We start from the raw sequence: 23,666 nt of genomic DNA, 5'->3' as shown, positions 1-23,666 counted from the left end.
CAAAACATCAATGAAAGCCCTGCGGCGGCGCGAGAAATGCTTAAATAAATGGTACATAGATGTCATTTCGTCGGCTAAAACAGATTTAGGTTTGGATTTAACTTTCAGACCTTCCAATTGTTGACGCTTCAAGCTGACAAGTTTAGCCTTGACACGTTGAATTGATGGAAAGTTAGTGTTGGTCGCAGTGGATGAATCATACAGTTGTCGCAGCACAGTGTAGTAAAACTCAAAGGTCCTCTTGAAGGCGCGTGCTTTCTGAGCACTATAATAAATGAGACTTTTTCGAAGCTTTGGTTTCGCAACAGCGGTCCACCACATCGCTTTAGTCGGATAAAAAGTGATGGAACGCAAACAAGTTTCCCACACATGCCTGATAACGTCAAATAACTCAGCGTCCGCCAGATGCGATATGTTTAACATCCACGGGGAACGAAATAATTTGGTAGGCTGTCGATTTAAGTGAACCGTTGCCGTAAAAGCGCAATGGTCGGTAAAACTAGCCGGGATTACGTCAACCGCTAGGAGTCTGTCACTGATACAGTCCGATAGATAAATTCTATCCAGACGGCTGCATGAAGTAACGGTGAAAAAAGTGAATTTAACTAAAGTAGGATACTTCAGTTCCCAAGCATCTTTCAGCTTAATATTCTTAACGAGCTCGTGCAGTTCTTTACAGTAGTTAAAATTAGGGGACTGATCGTTTTTACGTAGAACACAGTTGAAGTCACCTCCTATTATCAGGTTTTGAGGACTGCTCCTCAACAGATACGTAACTTCCTCCTTATAAAAACGTGACCGTTCGAATTTGTTGCTGTTGCCTGATGGGGCATATAAATTAACAAGGGTTACATCAAAAATTTTACAGCTCACTCCTCGACCGGAATCTAGAAACTCGATCTCCCCAACTGGAATGCCTTCCCGTAATAAAAGTGCGGTACCTGTACTTTCCTCAGGAGCAACGTTTGATATGGTTTTAAAACCAGAGATGAAGAGATTTAAAACAGTAACTTCCTGCAACAACACAATATCAGCGTCAGATTCGTATAGAAACTGCTGTAGGGCCGCAATTTTGAGATCAGATCGAATCTTATTTATGTTCAGGGAGACGAATTTGTACGCTTGTGCCATTAGTACAGTGAGGTACGTAAAGGGCCACTAAACAACACTGGTCGCATTAAAAGGGCATAGAGACTTCGGAATGGTCTGCATTGTCGGGAGGATCACGAACAGTCACTTGTGTGTCGTTGGGTTTGTTTTTCTTCCGTACTGCGTTGACGTTCGGTTGAACTTTGGTCCTACTACGTGCTCTGCTAGGGAACACATCGGCAGACGGAGGTGTGGGAGGGTCCTGAGTGACTTCGCAATCCATAACGTGCTGTGACGCCTCAACCATCTGATCTGCGGAAAGAACTGACTCAGAAGGTGGACAAGTTTGTTTGTTGTCACTAGCACGAACTTCGTGTTTGTTTGTAGACGGACTTTGACTTCCTTCAGTTTGTACACAAGTACTGCCTGCCTCGTTATGCTTATCGGAAGCACGCGCTTGTTGTGATTCGGCCTGTGGTGACGTCGCGACTTCAGGCGGCGGGCTCGGCTGTTGTGGTGCCAAAGCTGCCTGTACGTCACTCGGAATGACGTCAATAGCCGCAGCGTCGACAGCTGCGTGCGACGGTTCAGAAAAACTTGAGTCAGTAACCGTAACCGGCATCTCTTTTGGGACGTCGAGTTCTAATTCCTGGAGAGCCTCGTCCGGACTATCATCATCACACGTTTTGTGGCTCAGCAGCTGCACGTCAGATTTGGAGGCAGGCGTATCTGTAACCGGTTTTGAAGGAAAGGGTGGAAAGTCGGCAACAGGCAAACCAGGCTCCGGGGGCAATATTTCACTATCACGAGGGCGGTCGATGTCCGTGATTGGTGCCTCCCTAACAAGATCAGCCAATGTCAACTTTTTACGCTGTTCCAAAGTACTTTTGAGAACAAATACACGTTTAGGGCAGTTCGTACGCAAGTGACCAGTTTCATTACAAATAAAGCATGTGCCTGGTTGCCCACTGTACGTGACATGAACTTTATACCCACAAACAAGAAGATGGGAGGGGATATCTTGCTTGACGTGCATTTCGACTGACCGGACGCCACTAAAACACTGTAACCGATGTTGACTAGACCAACGTTCGTTACGGATTTGCTTGACCTCCCCATATTTCGTCAAAATCTCACGTAAATAACAGTTTTCAACTTCCGGCGGCAGGTTGTACACACGGACATTTTTGTATTCTACATCAGCATTGGATATGAGAACAGTACTCACCGAGGCGTCACGATGACGGAACTCAGCTCTGCTACCATGTTTTAACAGAATCCTCTCCAGTAACACAGGGTTTAACAACTTGACGAAGAAACAGTAGAGATCTGTGTCGTAATAGGCAGTATGAACCTGGTCAGACGTAATACCAATGACATCCACTATGAAATCGTGAACTTCCAGGGAACTCGGTTGAACATGACGTGTAGACTTGTCGAATTCGAAACACAGAGTACATTTCCTTGGGAACAACCTGGACGACATATCCACTTATTAAACGGTCGAGACCGCTAACACAAAACGTCACAAAACACTAAAAGTGAACTGACGGAAGCACAATACAGCAAATCTAGCAAACAACGTAAACAAAGAAAGTAGTCACGGCTTGCACACGCTATTGCGGAGCGAAGGCACAACACGTGCGACCTGCACGGCGTCGCAAGCGGAACTGCAGTCGAATGCTCTACGACTGAGCTATACCCCCATTCACGATCTTTGCGTTCCCATAACTTAAGGAAAAATATTATACTCTGCCTGGCTAAAGACGTCTAATCGAGCAAAATATTGCGTAATCATTATCTCTCAGTTATATATTAGCGTTAAACGATATAAATATCAAAAATACTAGACACTTCGCGCCTGGAGAAAGTGCGAGTCGGCGCCTTCACCTTAATGTCAGAACGCGAAAATTGCACTAGTAGCTTTTTTTCAAGCAAGTTCTGTTCGTCCGTTCTCCGTAATCGTTTGGTATCTGATTAAACTGACATACTCGCCTATGGCTTTCGTAAACGAAAATTTCATTGTGACCCCGACGTGATTTGAACACGCAACCTTCTGATCTGGAGTCAGACGCGCTACCGTTGCGCCACGGAGTCGACGCTGCTTAGGTCTTGTCATAATAGGTTCCTCGAACACTTACTGTACCGTTCAAACCTAAGAAATAATGACAGTAGGATCCACGAGACACTCGTCCCGGATGTACTTGCTCTGGCGGGGGTGTAACTCAGTGGTAGAGTGTCTGCTTCGCATGCAGAAAGTCCTGGGTTCAAATCCCAGCTCCTCCAATTTTTGTTTCTCCGTGCAGCAGTACATGAAAACTTTTGCCTATCACCATATTCTACAAAATTCAGTGTACAAGATTCTTCCCCCAAGCAAGTGGATTTCGTACAGTTCGACCTCATGGCGGGAGGACGATGACCTGCAAGACCCTGGGCTGCGATCCCCCCCCATTGAAATGTTGCTCCAAAGCCTTCGGTATGGCGTGCAGGGTGCATCTCAAACATGTATTTGCAACTCACCGCGACAATCGTCATTTGTTTTTTCGAGATACTGAAAAATGAAGGGGGCACCCGGGATTGAACCGGGGACCTCTCGATCTGCAGTCGAATGCTCTACGACTGAGCTATACCCCCATTCACGATCTTTGCGTTCCCATAACTTAAGGAAAAATATTATACTCTGCCTGGCTAAAGACGTCTAATCGAGCAAAATATTGCGTAATCATTATCTCTCAGTTATATATTAGCGTTAAACGATATAAATATCAAAAATACTAGACACTTCGCGCCTGGAGAAAGTGCGAGTCGGCGCCTTCACCTTAATGTCAGAACGCGAAAATTGCACTAGTAGCTTTTTTTCAAGCAAGTTCTGTTCGTCCGTTCTCCGTAATCGTTTGGTATCTGATTAAACTGACATACTCGCCTATGGCTTTCGTAAACGAAAATTTCATTGTGACCCCGACGTGATTTGAACACGCAACCTTCTGATCTGGAGTCAGACGCGCTACCGTTGCGCCACGGAGTCGACGCTGCTTAGGTCTTGTCATAATAGGTTCCTCGAACACTTACTGTACCGTTCAAACCTAAGAAATAATGACAGTAGGATCCACGAGACACTCGTCCCGGATGTACTTGCTCTGGCGGGGGTGTAACTCAGTGGTAGAGTGTCTGCTTCGCATGCAGAAAGTCCTGGGTTCAAATCCCAGCTCCTCCAATTTTTGTTTCTCCGTGCAGCAGTACATGAAAACTTTTGCCTATCACCATATTCTACAAAATTCAGTGTACAAGATTCTTCCCCCAAGCAAGTGGATTTCGTACAGTTCGACCTCATGGCGGGAGGACGATGACCTGCAAGACCCTGGGCTGCGATCCCCCCCCATTGAAATGTTGCTCCAAAGCCTTCGGTATGGCGTGCAGGGTGCATCTCAAACATGTATTTGCAACTCACCGCGACAATCGTCATTTGTTTTTTCGAGATACTGAAAAATGAAGGGGGCACCCGGGATTGAACCGGGGACCTCTCGATCTGCAGTCGAATGCTCTACGACTGAGCTATACCCCCATTCACGATCTTTGCGTTCCCATAACTTAAGGAAAAATATTATACTCTGCCTGGCTAAAGACGTCTAATCGAGCAAAATATTGCGTAATCATTATCTCTCAGTTATATATTAGCGTTAAACGATATAAATATCAAAAATACTAGACACTTCGCGCCTGGAGAAAGTGCGAGTCGGCGCCTTCACCTTAATGTCAGAACGCGAAAATTGCACTAGTAGCTTTTTTTCAAGCAAGTTCTGTTCGTCCGTTCTCCGTAATCGTTTGGTATCTGATTAAACTGACATACTCGCCTATGGCTTTCGTAAACGAAAATTTCATTGTGACCCCGACGTGATTTGAACACGCAACCTTCTGATCTGGAGTCAGACGCGCTACCGTTGCGCCACGGAGTCGACGCTGCTTAGGTCTTGTCATAATAGGTTCCTCGAACACTTACTGTACCGTTCAAACCTAAGAAATAATGACAGTAGGATCCACGAGACACTCGTCCCGGATGTACTTGCTCTGGCGGGGGTGTAACTCAGTGGTAGAGTGTCTGCTTCGCATGCAGAAAGTCCTGGGTTCAAATCCCAGCTCCTCCAATTTTTGTTTCTCCGTGCAGCAGTACATGAAAACTTTTGCCTATCACCATATTCTACAAAATTCAGTGTACAAGATTCTTCCCCCAAGCAAGTGGATTTCGTACAGTTCGACCTCATGGCGGGAGGACGATGACCTGCAAGACCCTGGGCTGCGATCCCCCCCCATTGAAATGTTGCTCCAAAGCCTTCGGTATGGCGTGCAGGGTGCATCTCAAACATGTATTTGCAACTCACCGCGACAATCGTCATTTGTTTTTTCGAGATACTGAAAAATGAAGGGGGCACCCGGGATTGAACCGGGGACCTCTCGATCTGCAGTCGAATGCTCTACGACTGAGCTATACCCCCATTCACGATCTTTGCGTTCCCATAACTTAAGGAAAAATATTATACTCTGCCTGGCTAAAGACGTCTAATCGAGCAAAATATTGCGTAATCATTATCTCTCAGTTATATATTAGCGTTAAACGATATAAATATCAAAAATACTAGACACTTCGCGCCTGGAGAAAGTGCGAGTCGGCGCCTTCACCTTAATGTCAGAACGCGAAAATTGCACTAGTAGCTTTTTTTCAAGCAAGTTCTGTTCGTCCGTTCTCCGTAATCGTTTGGTATCTGATTAAACTGACATACTCGCCTATGGCTTTCGTAAACGAAAATTTCATTGTGACCCCGACGTGATTTGAACACGCAACCTTCTGATCTGGAGTCAGACGCGCTACCGTTGCGCCACGGAGTCGACGCTGCTTAGGTCTTGTCATAATAGGTTCCTCGAACACTTACTGTACCGTTCAAACCTAAGAAATAATGACAGTAGGATCCACGAGACACTCGTCCCGGATGTACTTGCTCTGGCGGGGGTGTAACTCAGTGGTAGAGTGTCTGCTTCGCATGCAGAAAGTCCTGGGTTCAAATCCCAGCTCCTCCAATTTTTGTTTCTCCGTGCAGCAGTACATGAAAACTTTTGCCTATCACCATATTCTACAAAATTCAGTGTACAAGATTCTTCCCCCAAGCAAGTGGATTTCGTACAGTTCGACCTCATGGCGGGAGGACGATGACCTGCAAGACCCTGGGCTGCGATCCCCCCCCATTGAAATGTTGCTCCAAAGCCTTCGGTATGGCGTGCAGGGTGCATCTCAAACATGTATTTGCAACTCACCGCGACAATCGTCATTTGTTTTTTCGAGATACTGAAAAATGAAGGGGGCACCCGGGATTGAACCGGGGACCTCTCGATCTGCAGTCGAATGCTCTACGACTGAGCTATACCCCCATTCACGATCTTTGCGTTCCCATAACTTAAGGAAAAATATTATACTCTGCCTGGCTAAAGACGTCTAATCGAGCAAAATATTGCGTAATCATTATCTCTCAGTTATATATTAGCGTTAAACGATATAAATATCAAAAATACTAGACACTTCGCGCCTGGAGAAAGTGCGAGTCGGCGCCTTCACCTTAATGTCAGAACGCGAAAATTGCACTAGTAGCTTTTTTTCAAGCAAGTTCTGTTCGTCCGTTCTCCGTAATCGTTTGGTATCTGATTAAACTGACATACTCGCCTATGGCTTTCGTAAACGAAAATTTCATTGTGACCCCGACGTGATTTGAACACGCAACCTTCTGATCTGGAGTCAGACGCGCTACCGTTGCGCCACGGAGTCGACGCTGCTTAGGTCTTGTCATAATAGGTTCCTCGAACACTTACTGTACCGTTCAAACCTAAGAAATAATGACAGTAGGATCCACGAGACACTCGTCCCGGATGTACTTGCTCTGGCGGGGGTGTAACTCAGTGGTAGAGTGTCTGCTTCGCATGCAGAAAGTCCTGGGTTCAAATCCCAGCTCCTCCAATTTTTGTTTCTCCGTGCAGCAGTACATGAAAACTTTTGCCTATCACCATATTCTACAAAATTCAGTGTACAAGATTCTTCCCCCAAGCAAGTGGATTTCGTACAGTTCGACCTCATGGCGGGAGGACGATGACCTGCAAGACCCTGGGCTGCGATCCCCCCCCATTGAAATGTTGCTCCAAAGCCTTCGGTATGGCGTGCAGGGTGCATCTCAAACATGTATTTGCAACTCACCGCGACAATCGTCATTTGTTTTTTCGAGATACTGAAAAATGAAGGGGGCACCCGGGATTGAACCGGGGACCTCTCGATCTGCAGTCGAATGCTCTACGACTGAGCTATACCCCCATTCACGATCTTTGCGTTCCCATAACTTAAGGAAAAATATTATACTCTGCCTGGCTAAAGACGTCTAATCGAGCAAAATATTGCGTAATCATTATCTCTCAGTTATATATTAGCGTTAAACGATATAAATATCAAAAATACTAGACACTTCGCGCCTGGAGAAAGTGCGAGTCGGCGCCTTCACCTTAATGTCAGAACGCGAAAATTGCACTAGTAGCTTTTTTTCAAGCAAGTTCTGTTCGTCCGTTCTCCGTAATCGTTTGGTATCTGATTAAACTGACATACTCGCCTATGGCTTTCGTAAACGAAAATTTCATTGTGACCCCGACGTGATTTGAACACGCAACCTTCTGATCTGGAGTCAGACGCGCTACCGTTGCGCCACGGAGTCGACGCTGCTTAGGTCTTGTCATAATAGGTTCCTCGAACACTTACTGTACCGTTCAAACCTAAGAAATAATGACAGTAGGATCCACGAGACACTCGTCCCGGATGTACTTGCTCTGGCGGGGGTGTAACTCAGTGGTAGAGTGTCTGCTTCGCATGCAGAAAGTCCTGGGTTCAAATCCCAGCTCCTCCAATTTTTGTTTCTCCGTGCAGCAGTACATGAAAACTTTTGCCTATCACCATATTCTACAAAATTCAGTGTACAAGATTCTTCCCCCAAGCAAGTGGATTTCGTACAGTTCGACCTCATGGCGGGAGGACGATGACCTGCAAGACCCTGGGCTGCGATCCCCCCCCATTGAAATGTTGCTCCAAAGCCTTCGGTATGGCGTGCAGGGTGCATCTCAAACATGTATTTGCAACTCACCGCGACAATCGTCATTTGTTTTTTCGAGATACTGAAAAATGAAGGGGGCACCCGGGATTGAACCGGGGACCTCTCGATCTGCAGTCGAATGCTCTACGACTGAGCTATACCCCCATTCACGATCTTTGCGTTCCCATAACTTAAGGAAAAATATTATACTCTGCCTGGCTAAAGACGTCTAATCGAGCAAAATATTGCGTAATCATTATCTCTCAGTTATATATTAGCGTTAAACGATATAAATATCAAAAATACTAGACACTTCGCGCCTGGAGAAAGTGCGAGTCGGCGCCTTCACCTTAATGTCAGAACGCGAAAATTGCACTAGTAGCTTTTTTTCAAGCAAGTTCTGTTCGTCCGTTCTCCGTAATCGTTTGGTATCTGATTAAACTGACATACTCGCCTATGGCTTTCGTAAACGAAAATTTCATTGTGACCCCGACGTGATTTGAACACGCAACCTTCTGATCTGGAGTCAGACGCGCTACCGTTGCGCCACGGAGTCGACGCTGCTTAGGTCTTGTCATAATAGGTTCCTCGAACACTTACTGTACCGTTCAAACCTAAGAAATAATGACAGTAGGATCCACGAGACACTCGTCCCGGATGTACTTGCTCTGGCGGGGGTGTAACTCAGTGGTAGAGTGTCTGCTTCGCATGCAGAAAGTCCTGGGTTCAAATCCCAGCTCCTCCAATTTTTGTTTCTCCGTGCAGCAGTACATGAAAACTTTTGCCTATCACCATATTCTACAAAATTCAGTGTACAAGATTCTTCCCCCAAGCAAGTGGATTTCGTACAGTTCGACCTCATGGCGGGAGGACGATGACCTGCAAGACCCTGGGCTGCGATCCCCCCCCATTGAAATGTTGCTCCAAAGCCTTCGGTATGGCGTGCAGGGTGCATCTCAAACATGTATTTGCAACTCACCGCGACAATCGTCATTTGTTTTTTCGAGATACTGAAAAATGAAGGGGGCACCCGGGATTGAACCGGGGACCTCTCGATCTGCAGTCGAATGCTCTACGACTGAGCTATACCCCCATTCACGATCTTTGCGTTCCCATAACTTAAGGAAAAATATTATACTCTGCCTGGCTAAAGACGTCTAATCGAGCAAAATATTGCGTAATCATTATCTCTCAGTTATATATTAGCGTTAAACGATATAAATATCAAAAATACTAGACACTTCGCGCCTGGAGAAAGTGCGAGTCGGCGCCTTCACCTTAATGTCAGAACGCGAAAATTGCACTAGTAGCTTTTTTTCAAGCAAGTTCTGTTCGTCCGTTCTCCGTAATCGTTTGGTATCTGATTAAACTGACATACTCGCCTATGGCTTTCGTAAACGAAAATTTCATTGTGACCCCGACGTGATTTGAACACGCAACCTTCTGATCTGGAGTCAGACGCGCTACCGTTGCGCCACGGAGTCGACGCTGCTTAGGTCTTGTCATAATAGGTTCCTCGAACACTTACTGTACCGTTCAAACCTAAGAAATAATGACAGTAGGATCCACGAGACACTCGTCCCGGATGTACTTGCTCTGGCGGGGGTGTAACTCAGTGGTAGAGTGTCTGCTTCGCATGCAGAAAGTCCTGGGTTCAAATCCCAGCTCCTCCAATTTTTGTTTCTCCGTGCAGCAGTACATGAAAACTTTTGCCTATCACCATATTCTACAAAATTCAGTGTACAAGATTCTTCCCCCAAGCAAGTGGATTTCGTACAGTTCGACCTCATGGCGGGAGGACGATGACCTGCAAGACCCTGGGCTGCGATCCCCCCCCATTGAAATGTTGCTCCAAAGCCTTCGGTATGGCGTGCAGGGTGCATCTCAAACATGTATTTGCAACTCACCGCGACAATCGTCATTTGTTTTTTCGAGATACTGAAAAATGAAGGGGGCACCCGGGATTGAACCGGGGACCTCTCGATCTGCAGTCGAATGCTCTACGACTGAGCTATACCCCCATTCACGATCTTTGCGTTCCCATAACTTAAGGAAAAATATTATACTCTGCCTGGCTAAAGACGTCTAATCGAGCAAAATATTGCGTAATCATTATCTCTCAGTTATATATTAGCGTTAAACGATATAAATATCAAAAATACTAGACACTTCGCGCCTGGAGAAAGTGCGAGTCGGCGCCTTCACCTTAATGTCAGAACGCGAAAATTGCACTAGTAGCTTTTTTTCAAGCAAGTTCTGTTCGTCCGTTCTCCGTAATCGTTTGGTATCTGATTAAACTGACATACTCGCCTATGGCTTTCGTAAACGAAAATTTCATTGTGACCCCGACGTGATTTGAACACGCAACCTTCTGATCTGGAGTCAGACGCGCTACCGTTGCGCCACGGAGTCGACGCTGCTTAGGTCTTGTCATAATAGGTTCCTCGAACACTTACTGTACCGTTCAAACCTAAGAAATAATGACAGTAGGATCCACGAGACACTCGTCCCGGATGTACTTGCTCTGGCGGGGGTGTAACTCAGTGGTAGAGTGTCTGCTTCGCATGCAGAAAGTCCTGGGTTCAAATCCCAGCTCCTCCAATTTTTGTTTCTCCGTGCAGCAGTACATGAAAACTTTTGCCTATCACCATATTCTACAAAATTCAGTGTACAAGATTCTTCCCCCAAGCAAGTGGATTTCGTACAGTTCGACCTCATGGCGGGAGGACGATGACCTGCAAGACCCTGGGCTGCGATCCCCCCCCATTGAAATGTTGCTCCAAAGCCTTCGGTATGGCGTGCAGGGTGCATCTCAAACATGTATTTGCAACTCACCGCGACAATCGTCATTTGTTTTTTCGAGATACTGAAAAATGAAGGGGGCACCCGGGATTGAACCGGGGACCTCTCGATCTGCAGTCGAATGCTCTACGACTGAGCTATACCCCCATTCACGATCTTTGCGTTCCCATAACTTAAGGAAAAATATTATACTCTGCCTGGCTAAAGACGTCTAATCGAGCAAAATATTGCGTAATCATTATCTCTCAGTTATATATTAGCGTTAAACGATATAAATATCAAAAATACTAGACACTTCGCGCCTGGAGAAAGTGCGAGTCGGCGCCTTCACCTTAATGTCAGAACGCGAAAATTGCACTAGTAGCTTTTTTTCAAGCAAGTTCTGTTCGTCCGTTCTCCGTAATCGTTTGGTATCTGATTAAACTGACATACTCGCCTATGGCTTTCGTAAACGAAAATTTCATTGTGACCCCGACGTGATTTGAACACGCAACCTTCTGATCTGGAGTCAGACGCGCTACCGTTGCGCCACGGAGTCGACGCTGCTTAGGTCTTGTCATAATAGGGTCCTCGAACACTTACTGTACCGTTCAAACCTAAGAAATAATGACAGTAGGATCCACGAGACACTCGTCCCGGATGTACTTGCTCTGGCGGGGGTGTAACTCAGTGGTAGAGTGTCTGCTTCGCATGCAGAAAGTCCTGGGTTCAAATCCCAGCTCCTCCAATTTTTGTTTCTCCGTGCAGCAGTACATGAAAACTTTTGCCTATCACCATATTCTACAAAATTCAGTGTACAAGATTCTTCCCCCAAGCAAGTGGATTTCGTACAGTTCGACCTCATGGCGGGAGGACGATGACCTGCAAGACCCTGGGCTGCGATCCCCCCCCATTGAAATGTTGCTCCAAAGCCTTCGGTATGGCGTGCAGGGTGCATCTCAAACATGTATTTGCAACTCACCGCGACAATCGTCATTTGTTTTTTCGAGATACTGAAAAATGAAGGGGGCACCCGGGATTGAACCGGGGACCTCTCGATCTGCAGTCGAATGCTCTACGACTGAGCTATACCCCCATTCACGATCTTTGCGTTCCCATAACTTAAGGAAAAATATTATACTCTGCCTGGCTAAAGACGTCTAATCGAGCAAAATATTGCGTAATCATTATCTCTCAGTTATATATTAGCGTTAAACGATATAAATATCAAAAATACTAGACACTTCGCGCCTGGAGAAAGTGCGAGTCGGCGCCTTCACCTTAATGTCAGAACGCGAAAATTGCACTAGTAGCTTTTTTTCAAGCAAGTTCTGTTCGTCCGTTCTCCGTAATCGTTTGGTATCTGATTAAACTGACATACTCGCCTATGGCTTTCGTAAACGAAAATTTCATTGTGACCCCGACGTGATTTGAACACGCAACCTTCTGATCTGGAGTCAGACGCGCTACCGTTGCGCCACGGAGTCGACGCTGCTTAGGTCTTGTCATAATAGGTTCCTCGAACACTTACTGTACCGTTCAAACCTAAGAAATAATGACAGTAGGATCCACGAGACACTCGTCCCGGATGTACTTGCTCTGGCGGGGGTGTAACTCAGTGGTAGAGTGTCTGCTTCGCATGCAGAAAGTCCTGGGTTCAAATCCCAGCTCCTCCAATTTTTGTTTCTCCGTGCAGCAGTACATGAAAACTTTTGCCTATCACCATATTCTACAAAATTCAGTGTACAAGATTCTTCCCCCAAGCAAGTGGATTTCGTACAGTTCGACCTCATGGCGGGAGGACGATGACCTGCAAGACCCTGGGCTGCGATCCCCCCCCATTGAAATGTTGCTCCAAAGCCTTCGGTATGGCGTGCAGGGTGCATCTCAAACATGTATTTGCAACTCACCGCGACAATCGTCATTTGTTTTTTCGAGATACTGAAAAATGAAGGGGGCACCCGGGATTGAACCGGGGACCTCTCGATCTGCAGTCGAATGCTCTACGACTGAGCTATACCCCCATTCACGATCTTTGCGTTCCCATAACTTAAGGAAAAATATTATACTCTGCCTGGCTAAAGACGTCTAATCGAGCAAAATATTGCGTAATCATTATCTCTCAGTTATATATTAGCGTTAAACGATATAAATATCAAAAATACTAGACACTTCGCGCCTGGAGAAAGTGCGAGTCGGCGCCTTCACCTTAATGTCAGAACGCGAAAATTGCACTAGTAGCTTTTTTTCAAGCAAGTTCTGTTCGTCCGTTCTCCGTAATCGTTTGGTATCTGATTAAACTGACATACTCGCCTATGGCTTTCGTAAACGAAAATTTCATTGTGACCCCGACGTGATTTGAACACGCAACCTTCTGATCTGGAGTCAGACGCGCTACCGTTGCGCCACGGAGTCGACGCTGCTTAGGTCTTGTCATAATAGGTTCCTCGAACACTTACTGTACCGTTCAAACCTAAGAAATAATGACAGTAGGATCCACGAGACACTCGTCCCGGATGTACTTGCTCTGGCGGGGGTGTAACTCAGTGGTAGAGTGTCTGCTTCGCATGCAGAAAGTCCTGGGTTCAAATCCCAGCTCCTCCAATTTTTGTTTCTCCGTGCAGCAGTACATGAAAACTTTTGCCTATCACCATATTCTACAAAATTCAGTGTACAAGATTCTTCCCCCAAGCAAGTGGATTTCGTACAGTTCGACCTCATGGCGGGAGGACGATGACCTGCAAGACCCTGGGCTGCGATCCCCCCCCCATTGAAATGTTGCTCCAAAGCCTTCGGTATGGCGTGCAGGGTGCATCTCAAACATGTATTTGCAACTCACCGCGACAATCGTCATTTGTTTTTTCGAGATACTGAAAAATGAAGGGGGCACCCGGGATTGAACCGGGGACCTCTCGATCTGCAGTCGAATGCTCTACGACTGAGCTATACCCCCATTCACGATCTTTGCGTTCCCATAACTTAAGGAAAAATATTATACTCTGCCTGGCTAAAGACGTCTAATCGAGCAAAATATTGCGTAATCATTATCTCTCAGTTATATATTAGCGTTAAACGATATAAATATCAAAAATACTAGACACTTCGCGCCTGGAGAAAGTGCGAGTCGGCGCCTTCACCTTAATGTCAGAACGCGAAAATTGCACTAGTAGCTTTTTTTCAAGCAAGTTCTGTTCGTCCGTTCTCCGTAATCGTTTGGTATCTGATTAAACTGACATACTCGCCTATGGCTTTCGTAAACGAAAATTTCATTGTGACCCCGACGTGATTTGAACACGCAACCTTCTGATCTGGAGTCAGACGCGCTACCGTTGCGCCACGGAGTCGACGCTGCTTAGGTCTTGTCATAATAGGTTCCTCGAACACTTACTGTACCGTTCAAACCTAAGAAATAATGACAGTAGGATCCACGAGACACTCGTCCCGGATGTACTTGCTCTGGCGGGGGTGTAACTCAGTGGTAGAGTGTCTGCTTCGCATGCAGAAAGTCCTGGGTTCAAATACCAGCTCCTCCAATTTTTGTTTCTCCGTGCAGCAGTACATGAAAACTTTTGCCTATCACCATATTCTACAAAATTCAGTGTACAAGATTCTTCCCCCAAGCAAGTGGATTTCGTACAGTTCGACCTCATGGCGGGAGGACGATGACCTGCAAGACCCTGGGCTGCGATCCCCCCCCATTGAAATGTTGCTCCAAAGCCTTCGGTATGGCGTGCAGGGTGCATCTCAAACATGTATTTGCAACTCACCGCGACAATCGTCATTTGTTTTTTCGAGATACTGAAAAATGAAGGGGGCACCCGGGATTGAACCGGGGACCTCTCGATCTGCAGTCGAATGCTCTACGACTGAGCTATACCCCCATTCACGATCTTTGCGTTCCCATAACTTAAGGAAAAATATTATACTCTGCCTGGCTAAAGACGTCTAATCGAGCAAAATATTGCGTAATCATTATCTCTCAGTTATATATTAGCGTTAAACGATATAAATATCAAAAATACTAGACACTTCGCGCCTGGAGAAAGTGCGAGTCGGCGCCTTCACCTTAATGTCAGAACGCGAAAATTGCACTAGTAGCTTTTTTTCAAGCAAGTTCTGTTCGTCCGTTCTCCGTAATCGTTTGGTATCTGATTAAACTGACATACTCGCCTATGGCTTTCGTAAACGAAAATTTCATTGTGACCCCGACGTGATTTGAACACGCAACCTTCTGATCTGGAGTCAGACGCGCTACCGTTGCGCCACGGAGTCGACGCTGCTTAGGTCTTGTCATAATAGGTTCCTCGAACACTTACTGTACCGTTCAAACCTAAGAAATAATGACAGTAGGATCCACGAGACACTCGTCCCGGATGTACTTGCTCTGGCGGGGGTGTAACTCAGTGGTAGAGTGTCTGCTTCGCATGCAGAAAGTCCTGGGTTCAAATCCCAGCTCCTCCAATTTTTGTTTCTCCGTGCAGCAGTACATGAAAACTTTTGCCTATCACCATATTCTACAAAATTCAGTGTACAAGATTCTTCCCCCAAGCAAGTGGATTTCGTACAGTTCGACCTCATGGCGGGAGGACGATGACCTGCAAGACCCTGGGCTGCGATCCCCCCCCATTGAAATGTTGCTCCAAAGCCTTCGGTATGGCGTGCAGGGTGCATCTCAAACATGTATTTGCAACTCACCGCGACAATCGTCATTTGTTTTTTCGAGATACTGAAAAATGAAGGGGGCACCCGGGATTGAACCGGGGACCTCTCGATCTGCAGTCGAATGCTCTACGACTGAGCTATACCCCCATTCACGATCTTTGCGTTCCCATAACTTAAGGAAAAATATTATACTCTGCCTGGCTAAAGACGTCTAATCGAGCAAAATATTGCGTAATCATTATCTCTCAGTTATATATTAGCGTTAAACGATATAAATATCAAAAATACTAGACACTTCGCGCCTGGAGAAAGTGCGAGTCGGCGCCTTCACCTTAATGTCAGAACGCGAAAATTGCACTAGTAGCTTTTTTTCAAGCAAGTTCTGTTCGTCCGTTCTCCGTAATCGTTTGGTATCTGATTAAACTGACATACTCGCCTATGGCTTTCGTAAACGAAAATTTCATTGTGACCCCGACGTGATTTGAACACGCAACCTTCTGATCTGGAGTCAGACGCGCTACCGTTGCGCCACGGAGTCGACGCTGCTTAGGTCTTGTCATAATAGGTTCCTCGAACACTTACTGTACCGTTCAAACCTAAGAAATAATGACAGTAGGATCCACGAGACACTCGTCCCGGATGTACTTGCTCTGGCGGGGGTGTAACTCAGTGGTAGAGTGTCTGCTTCGCATGCAGAAAGTCCTGGGTTCAAATCCCAGCTCCTCCAATTTTTGTTTCTCCGTGCAGCAGTACATGAAAACTTTTGCCTATCACCATATTCTACAAAATTCAGTGTACAAGATTCTTCCCCCAAGCAAGTGGATTTCGTACAGTTCGACCTCATGGCGGGAGGACGATGACCTGCAAGACCCTGGGCTGCGATCCCCCCCCATTGAATTGTTGCTCCAAAGCCTTCGGTATGGCGTGCAGGGTGCATCTCAAACATGTATTTGCAACTCACCGCGACAATCGTCATTTGTTTTTTCGAGATACTGAAAAATGAAGGGGGCACCCGGGATTGAACCGGGGACCTCTCGATCTGCAGTCGAATGCTCTACGACTGAGCTATACCCCCATTCACGATCTTTGCGTTCCCATAACTTAAGGAAAAATATTATACTCTGCCTGGCTAAAGACGTCTAATCGAGCAAAATATTGCGTAATCATTATCTCTCAGTTATATATTAGCGTTAAACGATATAAATATCAAAAATACTAGACACTTCGCGCCTGGAGAAAGTGCGAGTCGGCGCCTTCACCTTAATGTCAGAACGCGAAAATTGCACTAGTAGCTTTTTTTCAAGCAAGTTCTGTTCGTCCGTTCTCCGTAATCGTTTGGTATCTGATTAAACTGACATACTCGCCTATGGCTTTCGTAAACGAAAATTTCATTGTGACCCCGACGTGATTTGAACACGCAACCTTCTGATCTGGAGTCAGACGCGCTACCGTTGCGCCACGGAGTCGACGCTGCTTAGGTCTTGTCATAATAGGTTCCTCGAACACTTACTGTACCGTTCAAACCTAAGAAATAATGACAGTAGGATCCACGAGACACTCGTCCCGGATGTACTTGCTCTGGCGGGGGTGTAACTCAGTGGTAGAGTGTCTGCTTCGCATGCAGAAAGTCCTGGGTTCAAATCCCAGCTCCTCCAATTTTTGTTTCTCCGTGCAGCAGTACATGAAAACTTTTGCCTATCACCATATTCTACAAAATTCAGTGTACAAGATTCTTCCCCCAAGCAAGTGGATTTCGTACAGTTCGACCTCATGGCGGGAGGACGATGACCTGCAAGACCCTGGGCTGCGATCCCCCCCCATTGAAATGTTGCTCCAAAGCCTTCGGTATGGCGTGCAGGGTGCATCTCAAACATGTATTTGCAACTCACCGCGACAATCGTCATTTGTTTTTTCGAGATACTGAAAAATGAAGGGGGCACCCGGGATTGAACCGGGGACCTCTCGATCTGCAGTCGAATGCTCTACGACTGAGCTATACCCCCATTCACGATCTTTGCGTTCCCATAACTTAAGGAAAAATATTATACTCTGCCTGGCTAAAGACGTCTAATCGAGCAAAATATTGCGTAATCATTATCTCTCAGTTATATATTAGCGTTAAACGATATAAATATCAAAAATACTAGACACTTCGCGCCTGGAGAAAGTGCGAGTCGGCGCCTTCACCTTAATGTCAGAACGCGAAAATTGCACTAGTAGCTTTTTTTCAAGCAAGTTCTGTTCGTCCGTTCTCCGTAATCGTTTGGTATCTGATTAAACTGACATACTCGCCTATGGCTTTCGTAAACGAAAATTTCATTGTGACCCCGACGTGATTTGAACACGCAACCTTCTGATCTGGAGTCAGACGCGCTACCGTTGCGCCACGGAGTCGACGCTGCTTAGGTCTTGTCATAATAGGTTCCTCGAACACTTACTGTACCGTTCAAACCTAAGAAATAATGACAGTAGGATCCACGAGACACTCGTCCCGGATGTACTTGCTCTGGCGGGGGTGTAACTCAGTGGTAGAGTGTCTGCTTCGCATGCAGAAAGTCCTGGGTTCAAATCCCAGCTCCTCCAATTTTTGTTTCTCCGTGCAGCAGTACATGAAAACTTTTGCCTATCACCATATTCTACAAAATTCAGTGTACAAGATTCTTCCCCCAAGCAAGTGGATTTCGTACAGTTCGACCTCATGGCGGGAGGACGATGACCTGCAAGACCCTGGGCTGCGATCCCCCCCCATTGAAATGTTGCTCCAAAGCCTTCGGTATGGCGTGCAGGGTGCATCTCAAACATGTATTTGCAACTCACCGCGACAATCGTCATTTGTTTTTTCGAGATACTGAAAAATGAAGGGGGCACCCGGGATTGAACCGGGGACCTCTCGATCTGCAGTCGAATGCTCTACGACTGAGCTATACCCCCATTCACGATCTTTGCGTTCCCATAACTTAAGGAAAAATATTATACTCTGCCTGGCTAAAGACGTCTAATCGAGCAAAATATTGCGTAATCATTATCTCTCAGTTATATATTAGCGTTAAACGATATAAATATCAAAAATACTAGACACTTCGCGCCTGGAGAAAGTGCGAGTCGGCGCCTTCACCTTAATGTCAGAACGCGAAAATTGCACTAGTAGCTTTTTTTCAAGCAAGTTCTGTTCGTCCGTTCTCCGTAATCGTTTGGTATCTGATTAAACTGACATACTCGCCTATGGCTTTCGTAAACGAAAATTTCATTGTGACCCCGACGTGATTTGAACACGCAACCTTCTGATCTGGAGTCAGACGCGCTACCGTTGCGCCACGGAGTCGACGCTGCTTAGGTCTTGTCATAATAGGTTCCTCGAACACTTACTGTACCGTTCAAACCTAAGAAATAATGACAGTAGGATCCACGAGACACTCGTCCCGGATGTACTTGCTCTGGCGGGGGTGTAACTCAGTGGTAGAGTGTCTGCTTCGCATGCAGAAAGTCCTGGGTTCAAATCCCAGCTCCTCCAATTTTTGTTTCTCCGTGCAGCAGTACATGAAAACTTTTGCCTATCACCATATTCTACAAAATTCAGTGTACAAGATTCTTCCCCCAAGCAAGTGGATTTCGTACAGTTCGACCTCATGGCGGGAGGACGATGACCTGCAAGACCCTGGGCTGCGATCCCCCCCCATTGAAATGTTGCTCCAAAGCCTTCGGTATGGCGTGCAGGGTGCATCTCAAACATGTATTTGCAACTCACCGCGACAATCGTCATTTGTTTTTTCGAGATACTGAAAAATGAAGGGGGCACCCGGGATTGAACCGGGGACCTCTCGATCTGCAGTCGAATGCTCTACGACTGAGCTATACCCCCATTCACGATCTTTGCGTTCCCATAACTTAAGGAAAAATATTATACTCTGCCTGGCTAAAGACGTCTAATCGAGCAAAATATTGCGTAATCATTATCTCTCAGTTATATATTAGCGTTAAACGATATAAATATCAAAAATACTAGACACTTCGCGCCTGGAGAAAGTGCGAGTCGGCGCCTTCACCTTAATGTCAGAACGCGAAAATTGCACTAGTAGCTTTTTTTCAAGCAAGTTCTGTTCGTCCGTTCTCCGTAATCGTTTGGTATCTGATTAAACTGACATACTCGCCTATGGCTTTCGTAAACGAAAATTTCATTGTGACCCCGACGTGATTTGAACACGCAACCTTCTGATCTGGAGTCAGACGCGCTACCGTTGCGCCACGGAGTCGACGCTGCTTAGGTCTTGTCATAATAGGTTCCTCGAACACTTACTGTACCGTTCAAACCTAAGAAATAATGACAGTAGGATCCACGAGACACTCGTCCCGGATGTACTTGCTCTGGCGGGGGTGTAACTCAGTGGTAGAGTGTCTGCTTCGCATGCAGAAAGTCCTGGGTTCAAATCCCAGCTCCTCCAATTTTTGTTTCTCCGTGCAGCAGTACATGAAAACTTTTGCCTATCACCATATTCTACAAAATTCAGTGTACAAGATTCTTCCCCCAAGCAAGTGGATTTCGTACAGTTCGACCTCATGGCGGGAGGACGATGACCTGCAAGACCCTGGGCTGCGATCCCCCCCCATTGAAATGTTGCTCCAAAGCCTTCGGTATGGCGTGCAGGGTGCATCTCAAACATGTATTTGCAACTCACCGCGACAATCGTCATTTGTTTTTTCGAGATACTGAAAAATGAAGGGGGCACCCGGGATTGAACCGGGGACCTCTCGATCTGCAGTCGAATGCTCTACGACTGAGCTATACCCCCATTCACGATCTTTGCGTTCCCATAACTTAAGGAAAAATATTATACTCTGCCTGGCTAAAGACGTCTAATCGAGCAAAATATTGCGTAATCATTATCTCTCAGTTATATATTAGCGTTAAACGATATAAATATCAAAAATACTAGACACTTCGCGCCTGGAGAAAGTGCGAGTCGGCGCCTTCACCTTAATGTCAGAACGCGAAAATTGCACTAGTAGCTTTTTTTCAAGCAAGTTCTGTTCGTCCGTTCTCCGTAATCGTTTGGTATCTGATTAAACTGACATACTCGCCTATGGCTTTCGTAAACGAAAATTTCATTGTGACCCCGACGTGATTTGAACACGCAACCTTCTGATCTGGAGTCAGACGCGCTACCGTTGCGCCACGGAGTCGACGCTGCTTAGGTCTTGTCATAATAGGTTCCTCGAACACTTACTGTACCGTTCAAACCTAAGAAATAATGACAGTAGGATCCACGAGACACTCGTCCCGGATGTACTTGCTCTGGCGGGGGTGTAACTCAGTGGTAGAGTGTCTGCTTCGCATGCAGAAAGTCCTGGGTTCAAATCCCAGCTCCTCCAATTTTTGTTTCTCCGTGCAGCAGTACATGAAAACTTTTGCCTATCACCATATTCTACAAAATTCAGTGTACAAGATTCTTCCCCCAAGCAAGTGGATTTCGTACAGTTCGACCTCATGGCGGGAGGACGATGACCTGCAAGACCCTGGGCTGCGATCCCCCCCCATTGAAATGTTGCTCCAAAGCCTTCGGTATGGCGTGCAGGGTGCATCTCAAACATGTATTTGCAACTCACCGCGACAATCGTCATTTGTTTTTTCGAGATACTGAAAAATGAAGGGGGCACCCGGGATTGAACCGGGGACCTCTCGATCTGCAGTCGAATGCTCTACGACTGAGCTATACCCCCATTCACGATCTTTGCGTTCCCATAACTTAAGGAAAAATATTATACTCTGCCTGGCTAAAGACGTCTAATCGAGCAAAATATTGCGTAATCATTATCTCTCAGTTATATATTAGCGTTAAACGATATAAATATCAAAAATACTAGACACTTCGCGCCTGGAGAAAGTGCGAGTCGGCGCCTTCACCTTAATGTCAGAACGCGAAAATTGCACTAGTAGCTTTTTTTCAAGCAAGTTCTGTTCGTCCGTTCTCCGTAATCGTTTGGTATCTGATTAAACTGACATACTCGCCTATGGCTTTCGTAAACGAAAATTTCATTGTGACCCCGACGTGATTTGAACACGCAACCTTCTGATCTGGAGTCAGACGCGCTACCGTTGCGCCACGGAGTCGACGCTGCTTAGGTCTTGTCATAATAGGTTCCTCGAACACTTACTGTACCGTTCAAACCTAAGAAATAATGACAGTAGGATCCACGAGACACTCGTCCCGGATGTACTTGCTCTGGCGGGGGTGTAACTCAGTGGTAGAGTGTCTGCTTCGCATGCAGAAAGTCCTGGGTTCAAATCCCAGCTCCTCCAATTTTTGTTTCTCCGTGCAGCAGTACATGAAAACTTTTGCCTATCACCATATTCTACAAAATTCAGTGTACAAGATTCTTCCCCCAAGCAAGTGGATTTCGTACAGTTCGACCTCATGGCGGGAGGACGATGACCTGCAAGACCCTGGGCTGCGATCCCCCCCCATTGAAATGTTGCTCCAAAGCCTTCGGTATGGCGTGCAGGGTGCATCTCAAACATGTATTTGCAACTCACCGCGACAATCGTCATTTGTTTTTTCGAGATACTGAAAAATGAAGGGGGCACCCGGGATTGAACCGGGGACCTCTCGATCTGCAGTCGAATGCTCTACGACTGAGCTATACCCCCATTCACGATCTTTGCGTTCCCATAACTTAAGGAAAAATATTATACTCTGCCTGGCTAAAGACGTCTAATCGAGCAAAATATTGCGTAATCATTATCTCTCAGTTATATATTAGCGTTAAACGATATAAATATCAAAAATACTAGACACTTCGCGCCTGGAGAAAGTGCGAGTCGGCGCCTTCACCTTAATGTCAGAACGCGAAAATTGCACTAGTAGCTTTTTTTCAAGCAAGTTCTGTTCGTCCGTTCTCCGTAATCGTTTGGTATCTGATTAAACTGACATACTCGCCTATGGCTTTCGTAAACGAAAATTTCATTGTGACCCCGACGTGATTTGAACACGCAACCTTCTGATCTGGAGTCAGACGCGCTACCGTTGCGCCACGGAGTCGACGCTGCTTAGGTCTTGTCATAATAGGTTCCTCGAACACTTACTGTACCGTTCAAACCTAAGAAATAATGACAGTAGGATCCACGAGACACTCGTCCCGGATGTACTTGCTCTGGCGGGGGTGTAACTCAGTGGTAGAGTGTCTGCTTCGCATGCAGAAAGTCCTGGGTTCAAATCCCAGCTCCTCCAATTTTTGTTTCTCCGTGCAGCAGTACATGAAAACTTTTGCCTATCACCATATTCTACAAAATTCAGTGTACAAGATTCTTCCCCCAAGCAAGTGGATTTCGTACAGTTCGACCTCATGGCGGGAGGACGATGACCTGCAAGACCCTGGGCTGCGATCCCCCCCCATTGAAATGTTGCTCCAAAGCCTTCGGTATGGCGTGCAGGGTGCATCTCAAACATGTATTTGCAACTCACCGCGACAATCGTCATTTGTTTTTTCGAGATACTGAAAAATGAAGGGGGCACCCGGGATTGAACCGGGGACCTCTCGATCTGCAGTCGAATGCTCTACGACTGAGCTATACCCCCATTCACGATCTTTGCGTTCCCATAACTTAAGGAAAAATATTATACTCTGCCTGGCTAAAGACGTCTAATCGAGCAAAATATTGCGTAATCATTATCTCTCAGTTATATATTAGCGTTAAACGATATAAATATCAAAAATACTAGACACTTCGCGCCTGGAGAAAGTGCGAGTCGGCGCCTTCACCTTAATGTCAGAACGCGAAAATTGCACTAGTAGCTTTTTTTCAAGCAAGTTCTGTTCGTCCGTTCTCCGTAATCGTTTGGTATCTGATTAAACTGACATACTCGCCTATGGCTTTCGTAAACGAAAATTTCATTGTGACCCCGACGTGATTTGAACACGCAACCTTCTGATCTGGAGTCAGACGCGCTACCGTTGCGCCACGGAGTCGACGCTGCTTAGGTCTTGTCATAATAGGTTCCTCGAACACTTACTGTACCGTTCAAACCTAAG

The 23,666-nt window shown here is 46.1% G+C and overlaps 67 non-coding genes across 67 annotated transcripts; 22 read left to right on the top strand and 45 right to left on the bottom strand.

Annotated features, from left to right (window-relative positions):
- Nucleotides 1-3,114: 3,114 nt before the first annotated feature.
- Trnaw-cca lies at nt 3,115-3,186 on the bottom strand. Its single transcript has one exon. It is a non-coding gene; the product is annotated as a tRNA-Trp (tRNA).
- A 117-nt stretch (nt 3,187-3,303) lies between these two features.
- On the top strand, nt 3,304-3,375 carry Trnaa-cgc. Its single transcript has one exon. It is a non-coding gene; the product is annotated as a tRNA-Ala (tRNA).
- Nucleotides 3,376-3,651: 276 nt separating this feature from the next.
- Trnac-gca lies at nt 3,652-3,723 on the bottom strand. The gene has a single exon. It is a non-coding gene; the product is annotated as a tRNA-Cys (tRNA).
- A 319-nt stretch (nt 3,724-4,042) lies between these two features.
- Trnaw-cca lies at nt 4,043-4,114 on the bottom strand. The gene has a single exon. It is a non-coding gene; the product is annotated as a tRNA-Trp (tRNA).
- Nucleotides 4,115-4,231: 117 nt separating this feature from the next.
- On the top strand, nt 4,232-4,303 carry Trnaa-cgc. Its single transcript has one exon. It is a non-coding gene; the product is annotated as a tRNA-Ala (tRNA).
- A 276-nt stretch (nt 4,304-4,579) lies between these two features.
- On the bottom strand, nt 4,580-4,651 carry Trnac-gca. The gene has a single exon. It is a non-coding gene; the product is annotated as a tRNA-Cys (tRNA).
- A 319-nt stretch (nt 4,652-4,970) lies between these two features.
- Nucleotides 4,971-5,042, bottom strand: Trnaw-cca. Its single transcript has one exon. It is a non-coding gene; the product is annotated as a tRNA-Trp (tRNA).
- A 117-nt stretch (nt 5,043-5,159) lies between these two features.
- On the top strand, nt 5,160-5,231 carry Trnaa-cgc. Its single transcript has one exon. It is a non-coding gene; the product is annotated as a tRNA-Ala (tRNA).
- A 276-nt stretch (nt 5,232-5,507) lies between these two features.
- Nucleotides 5,508-5,579, bottom strand: Trnac-gca. Its single transcript has one exon. It is a non-coding gene; the product is annotated as a tRNA-Cys (tRNA).
- Nucleotides 5,580-5,898: 319 nt separating this feature from the next.
- Nucleotides 5,899-5,970, bottom strand: Trnaw-cca. Its single transcript has one exon. It is a non-coding gene; the product is annotated as a tRNA-Trp (tRNA).
- Nucleotides 5,971-6,087: 117 nt separating this feature from the next.
- On the top strand, nt 6,088-6,159 carry Trnaa-cgc. The gene has a single exon. It is a non-coding gene; the product is annotated as a tRNA-Ala (tRNA).
- A 276-nt stretch (nt 6,160-6,435) lies between these two features.
- Nucleotides 6,436-6,507, bottom strand: Trnac-gca. Its single transcript has one exon. It is a non-coding gene; the product is annotated as a tRNA-Cys (tRNA).
- Nucleotides 6,508-6,826: 319 nt separating this feature from the next.
- On the bottom strand, nt 6,827-6,898 carry Trnaw-cca. Its single transcript has one exon. It is a non-coding gene; the product is annotated as a tRNA-Trp (tRNA).
- A 117-nt stretch (nt 6,899-7,015) lies between these two features.
- Trnaa-cgc lies at nt 7,016-7,087 on the top strand. The gene has a single exon. It is a non-coding gene; the product is annotated as a tRNA-Ala (tRNA).
- A 276-nt stretch (nt 7,088-7,363) lies between these two features.
- On the bottom strand, nt 7,364-7,435 carry Trnac-gca. Its single transcript has one exon. It is a non-coding gene; the product is annotated as a tRNA-Cys (tRNA).
- Nucleotides 7,436-7,754: 319 nt separating this feature from the next.
- Nucleotides 7,755-7,826, bottom strand: Trnaw-cca. The gene has a single exon. It is a non-coding gene; the product is annotated as a tRNA-Trp (tRNA).
- A 117-nt stretch (nt 7,827-7,943) lies between these two features.
- Nucleotides 7,944-8,015, top strand: Trnaa-cgc. The gene has a single exon. It is a non-coding gene; the product is annotated as a tRNA-Ala (tRNA).
- A 276-nt stretch (nt 8,016-8,291) lies between these two features.
- Nucleotides 8,292-8,363, bottom strand: Trnac-gca. The gene has a single exon. It is a non-coding gene; the product is annotated as a tRNA-Cys (tRNA).
- A 319-nt stretch (nt 8,364-8,682) lies between these two features.
- Nucleotides 8,683-8,754, bottom strand: Trnaw-cca. Its single transcript has one exon. It is a non-coding gene; the product is annotated as a tRNA-Trp (tRNA).
- Nucleotides 8,755-8,871: 117 nt separating this feature from the next.
- On the top strand, nt 8,872-8,943 carry Trnaa-cgc. Its single transcript has one exon. It is a non-coding gene; the product is annotated as a tRNA-Ala (tRNA).
- A 276-nt stretch (nt 8,944-9,219) lies between these two features.
- On the bottom strand, nt 9,220-9,291 carry Trnac-gca. Its single transcript has one exon. It is a non-coding gene; the product is annotated as a tRNA-Cys (tRNA).
- Nucleotides 9,292-9,610: 319 nt separating this feature from the next.
- Nucleotides 9,611-9,682, bottom strand: Trnaw-cca. Its single transcript has one exon. It is a non-coding gene; the product is annotated as a tRNA-Trp (tRNA).
- A 117-nt stretch (nt 9,683-9,799) lies between these two features.
- On the top strand, nt 9,800-9,871 carry Trnaa-cgc. Its single transcript has one exon. It is a non-coding gene; the product is annotated as a tRNA-Ala (tRNA).
- Nucleotides 9,872-10,147: 276 nt separating this feature from the next.
- Nucleotides 10,148-10,219, bottom strand: Trnac-gca. Its single transcript has one exon. It is a non-coding gene; the product is annotated as a tRNA-Cys (tRNA).
- Nucleotides 10,220-10,538: 319 nt separating this feature from the next.
- On the bottom strand, nt 10,539-10,610 carry Trnaw-cca. Its single transcript has one exon. It is a non-coding gene; the product is annotated as a tRNA-Trp (tRNA).
- Nucleotides 10,611-10,727: 117 nt separating this feature from the next.
- Nucleotides 10,728-10,799, top strand: Trnaa-cgc. Its single transcript has one exon. It is a non-coding gene; the product is annotated as a tRNA-Ala (tRNA).
- A 276-nt stretch (nt 10,800-11,075) lies between these two features.
- On the bottom strand, nt 11,076-11,147 carry Trnac-gca. Its single transcript has one exon. It is a non-coding gene; the product is annotated as a tRNA-Cys (tRNA).
- A 319-nt stretch (nt 11,148-11,466) lies between these two features.
- On the bottom strand, nt 11,467-11,538 carry Trnaw-cca. The gene has a single exon. It is a non-coding gene; the product is annotated as a tRNA-Trp (tRNA).
- A 117-nt stretch (nt 11,539-11,655) lies between these two features.
- On the top strand, nt 11,656-11,727 carry Trnaa-cgc. Its single transcript has one exon. It is a non-coding gene; the product is annotated as a tRNA-Ala (tRNA).
- A 276-nt stretch (nt 11,728-12,003) lies between these two features.
- Trnac-gca lies at nt 12,004-12,075 on the bottom strand. Its single transcript has one exon. It is a non-coding gene; the product is annotated as a tRNA-Cys (tRNA).
- Nucleotides 12,076-12,394: 319 nt separating this feature from the next.
- On the bottom strand, nt 12,395-12,466 carry Trnaw-cca. Its single transcript has one exon. It is a non-coding gene; the product is annotated as a tRNA-Trp (tRNA).
- Nucleotides 12,467-12,583: 117 nt separating this feature from the next.
- Trnaa-cgc lies at nt 12,584-12,655 on the top strand. The gene has a single exon. It is a non-coding gene; the product is annotated as a tRNA-Ala (tRNA).
- Nucleotides 12,656-12,931: 276 nt separating this feature from the next.
- Trnac-gca lies at nt 12,932-13,003 on the bottom strand. Its single transcript has one exon. It is a non-coding gene; the product is annotated as a tRNA-Cys (tRNA).
- A 319-nt stretch (nt 13,004-13,322) lies between these two features.
- Nucleotides 13,323-13,394, bottom strand: Trnaw-cca. The gene has a single exon. It is a non-coding gene; the product is annotated as a tRNA-Trp (tRNA).
- Nucleotides 13,395-13,511: 117 nt separating this feature from the next.
- Nucleotides 13,512-13,583, top strand: Trnaa-cgc. The gene has a single exon. It is a non-coding gene; the product is annotated as a tRNA-Ala (tRNA).
- A 277-nt stretch (nt 13,584-13,860) lies between these two features.
- On the bottom strand, nt 13,861-13,932 carry Trnac-gca. Its single transcript has one exon. It is a non-coding gene; the product is annotated as a tRNA-Cys (tRNA).
- A 319-nt stretch (nt 13,933-14,251) lies between these two features.
- On the bottom strand, nt 14,252-14,323 carry Trnaw-cca. Its single transcript has one exon. It is a non-coding gene; the product is annotated as a tRNA-Trp (tRNA).
- Nucleotides 14,324-14,440: 117 nt separating this feature from the next.
- Nucleotides 14,441-14,512, top strand: Trnaa-cgc. Its single transcript has one exon. It is a non-coding gene; the product is annotated as a tRNA-Ala (tRNA).
- A 276-nt stretch (nt 14,513-14,788) lies between these two features.
- Trnac-gca lies at nt 14,789-14,860 on the bottom strand. The gene has a single exon. It is a non-coding gene; the product is annotated as a tRNA-Cys (tRNA).
- A 319-nt stretch (nt 14,861-15,179) lies between these two features.
- On the bottom strand, nt 15,180-15,251 carry Trnaw-cca. The gene has a single exon. It is a non-coding gene; the product is annotated as a tRNA-Trp (tRNA).
- A 117-nt stretch (nt 15,252-15,368) lies between these two features.
- Nucleotides 15,369-15,440, top strand: Trnaa-cgc. The gene has a single exon. It is a non-coding gene; the product is annotated as a tRNA-Ala (tRNA).
- A 276-nt stretch (nt 15,441-15,716) lies between these two features.
- Trnac-gca lies at nt 15,717-15,788 on the bottom strand. The gene has a single exon. It is a non-coding gene; the product is annotated as a tRNA-Cys (tRNA).
- A 319-nt stretch (nt 15,789-16,107) lies between these two features.
- Trnaw-cca lies at nt 16,108-16,179 on the bottom strand. Its single transcript has one exon. It is a non-coding gene; the product is annotated as a tRNA-Trp (tRNA).
- A 117-nt stretch (nt 16,180-16,296) lies between these two features.
- On the top strand, nt 16,297-16,368 carry Trnaa-cgc. Its single transcript has one exon. It is a non-coding gene; the product is annotated as a tRNA-Ala (tRNA).
- A 276-nt stretch (nt 16,369-16,644) lies between these two features.
- On the bottom strand, nt 16,645-16,716 carry Trnac-gca. Its single transcript has one exon. It is a non-coding gene; the product is annotated as a tRNA-Cys (tRNA).
- Nucleotides 16,717-17,035: 319 nt separating this feature from the next.
- Trnaw-cca lies at nt 17,036-17,107 on the bottom strand. The gene has a single exon. It is a non-coding gene; the product is annotated as a tRNA-Trp (tRNA).
- A 117-nt stretch (nt 17,108-17,224) lies between these two features.
- On the top strand, nt 17,225-17,296 carry Trnaa-cgc. The gene has a single exon. It is a non-coding gene; the product is annotated as a tRNA-Ala (tRNA).
- Nucleotides 17,297-17,572: 276 nt separating this feature from the next.
- Nucleotides 17,573-17,644, bottom strand: Trnac-gca. Its single transcript has one exon. It is a non-coding gene; the product is annotated as a tRNA-Cys (tRNA).
- Nucleotides 17,645-17,963: 319 nt separating this feature from the next.
- Nucleotides 17,964-18,035, bottom strand: Trnaw-cca. Its single transcript has one exon. It is a non-coding gene; the product is annotated as a tRNA-Trp (tRNA).
- A 117-nt stretch (nt 18,036-18,152) lies between these two features.
- Trnaa-cgc lies at nt 18,153-18,224 on the top strand. Its single transcript has one exon. It is a non-coding gene; the product is annotated as a tRNA-Ala (tRNA).
- A 276-nt stretch (nt 18,225-18,500) lies between these two features.
- On the bottom strand, nt 18,501-18,572 carry Trnac-gca. The gene has a single exon. It is a non-coding gene; the product is annotated as a tRNA-Cys (tRNA).
- Nucleotides 18,573-18,891: 319 nt separating this feature from the next.
- Nucleotides 18,892-18,963, bottom strand: Trnaw-cca. The gene has a single exon. It is a non-coding gene; the product is annotated as a tRNA-Trp (tRNA).
- A 117-nt stretch (nt 18,964-19,080) lies between these two features.
- Trnaa-cgc lies at nt 19,081-19,152 on the top strand. The gene has a single exon. It is a non-coding gene; the product is annotated as a tRNA-Ala (tRNA).
- Nucleotides 19,153-19,428: 276 nt separating this feature from the next.
- On the bottom strand, nt 19,429-19,500 carry Trnac-gca. The gene has a single exon. It is a non-coding gene; the product is annotated as a tRNA-Cys (tRNA).
- Nucleotides 19,501-19,819: 319 nt separating this feature from the next.
- On the bottom strand, nt 19,820-19,891 carry Trnaw-cca. The gene has a single exon. It is a non-coding gene; the product is annotated as a tRNA-Trp (tRNA).
- Nucleotides 19,892-20,008: 117 nt separating this feature from the next.
- On the top strand, nt 20,009-20,080 carry Trnaa-cgc. The gene has a single exon. It is a non-coding gene; the product is annotated as a tRNA-Ala (tRNA).
- Nucleotides 20,081-20,356: 276 nt separating this feature from the next.
- Trnac-gca lies at nt 20,357-20,428 on the bottom strand. The gene has a single exon. It is a non-coding gene; the product is annotated as a tRNA-Cys (tRNA).
- Nucleotides 20,429-20,747: 319 nt separating this feature from the next.
- Nucleotides 20,748-20,819, bottom strand: Trnaw-cca. The gene has a single exon. It is a non-coding gene; the product is annotated as a tRNA-Trp (tRNA).
- A 117-nt stretch (nt 20,820-20,936) lies between these two features.
- Trnaa-cgc lies at nt 20,937-21,008 on the top strand. The gene has a single exon. It is a non-coding gene; the product is annotated as a tRNA-Ala (tRNA).
- Nucleotides 21,009-21,284: 276 nt separating this feature from the next.
- On the bottom strand, nt 21,285-21,356 carry Trnac-gca. Its single transcript has one exon. It is a non-coding gene; the product is annotated as a tRNA-Cys (tRNA).
- A 319-nt stretch (nt 21,357-21,675) lies between these two features.
- Nucleotides 21,676-21,747, bottom strand: Trnaw-cca. Its single transcript has one exon. It is a non-coding gene; the product is annotated as a tRNA-Trp (tRNA).
- A 117-nt stretch (nt 21,748-21,864) lies between these two features.
- On the top strand, nt 21,865-21,936 carry Trnaa-cgc. Its single transcript has one exon. It is a non-coding gene; the product is annotated as a tRNA-Ala (tRNA).
- Nucleotides 21,937-22,212: 276 nt separating this feature from the next.
- Nucleotides 22,213-22,284, bottom strand: Trnac-gca. The gene has a single exon. It is a non-coding gene; the product is annotated as a tRNA-Cys (tRNA).
- A 319-nt stretch (nt 22,285-22,603) lies between these two features.
- Trnaw-cca lies at nt 22,604-22,675 on the bottom strand. Its single transcript has one exon. It is a non-coding gene; the product is annotated as a tRNA-Trp (tRNA).
- A 117-nt stretch (nt 22,676-22,792) lies between these two features.
- Trnaa-cgc lies at nt 22,793-22,864 on the top strand. The gene has a single exon. It is a non-coding gene; the product is annotated as a tRNA-Ala (tRNA).
- A 276-nt stretch (nt 22,865-23,140) lies between these two features.
- Trnac-gca lies at nt 23,141-23,212 on the bottom strand. Its single transcript has one exon. It is a non-coding gene; the product is annotated as a tRNA-Cys (tRNA).
- A 319-nt stretch (nt 23,213-23,531) lies between these two features.
- Trnaw-cca lies at nt 23,532-23,603 on the bottom strand. The gene has a single exon. It is a non-coding gene; the product is annotated as a tRNA-Trp (tRNA).
- Nucleotides 23,604-23,666: the final 63 nt, after the last annotated feature.

This window comes from Schistocerca piceifrons, chromosome 3 (assembly GCF_021461385.2).
Source record: "Schistocerca piceifrons isolate TAMUIC-IGC-003096 chromosome 3, iqSchPice1.1, whole genome shotgun sequence".
NCBI classification, from domain to species: Eukaryota; Metazoa; Arthropoda; class Insecta; order Orthoptera; family Acrididae; genus Schistocerca; species Schistocerca piceifrons.
The sequence above is the reverse complement of the archived record's forward strand: the minus strand, read 5'-3'. Positions and strand labels throughout refer to the sequence as shown.